Raw genomic sequence first — 1295 nt, 5'->3', positions numbered from 1 at the left:
AATTCTCTAAAATTGGATAAATGTCTGACATTTTAAAATATAGCGAAACACAAATGATTGAGCTTCAAATTGAAGAAACTTGCATTGAGAGACTTGTCATATTCTACCCCATTTAAAATATATGTGAACAATATTAGCAAAAACTGGCTGAATGGTGACTCTCTCCTTTCATTGAGTTCCTCTGTAAATTCTTAGGCTGGCTTCTGGGAGACTCTAAATCTGGCAGCTTGCTACAGACGACAGAAGTTAGACATAATTATACCTTACCATGAATCTCTTATGTTTCCTTCTACAGACATGAATTCAGACTCAGCTTATGCCTAGTTGGGCAATGGCCAGAGGAATTTAGACCACAGGGTACAGAGTGTATAAGGTAGTAATAACTCTATTCACCCAGGGTGCTTTGCTTGAAAAGACCCTTTCACAAGCACTGAGAGAGAGTCTGAGATGTTACCAAAATGTAGAGCCTGCTACTGTGACTGTATCTTTTCTTCTCTTCTATAACATTACCACAACATGGAGTTTTACTACATCTGGAGAGCTATAGAGAAACAACTAGAAGTATCATCTCTACAAATTGAGGACAGCACTGTAACTCTCCCTAGCTACTGTCAGGCTCACACATAGGTACTTGCATTCATTTCATTTCTTTATTTTTTTAATTGTTATTGTAAAGGTGACATACAAAGGAGTTACAGTTACACAAGTCAGGCATTGAATACATTTCTTCTCTCATTTTTCTCCCACTTTGCTTTTCCCCTCTTGGCTACCCTCCCCTACAAGTTGCAAAGTTTGATTTCAACATGATGTCTAGTGAGTAACAGTTGCACTTGCTCAGTTTCTACTGCTTTATCTTTAAGAGAAGACCTAGACACTGATTTGACACAAAGAATTAGAAAACTTAAGTTGCTAAAAGTTTGGAAACAACAAGCACATACACATTTTCTCTTTGTGCACATTCTGAGGGACAAAAAGGGTGGAAAATTAATCTGCATTTCCAGTTTATGGTCCTTAATGTTCAGTGATTCATTCTAAGTTCAAATAAAACATGTTATGAAATTATTTTAGAAAGTTCTGTCAATGATGTGAGGTTCTAATTTGAAAAGCAAAATGGCCATATTCCTCTTAAGTTGATACAAAATATCTCAGTTATTTTGCTAACTGAATAAGAAATGTATAATCTAAAAGATAACGTGTGGGCGTGGGTCTTGATTACAGAGAAATACTTTCATATAGCTCTAGCTACTCCTCCCTTTTTAGAGTGCTTTACCTCCAATTGTTGAGGAATTCCATCT

Source organism: Megascapheus bottae, chromosome 6, assembly GCF_031878675.1.
Source record: "Megascapheus bottae isolate mThoBot1 chromosome 6, mThoBot2.hap1, whole genome shotgun sequence".
Lineage (NCBI taxonomy): Eukaryota > Metazoa > Chordata > Mammalia > Rodentia > Geomyidae > Megascapheus > Megascapheus bottae.
Note: the sequence above shows the minus strand (reverse complement) of the source record.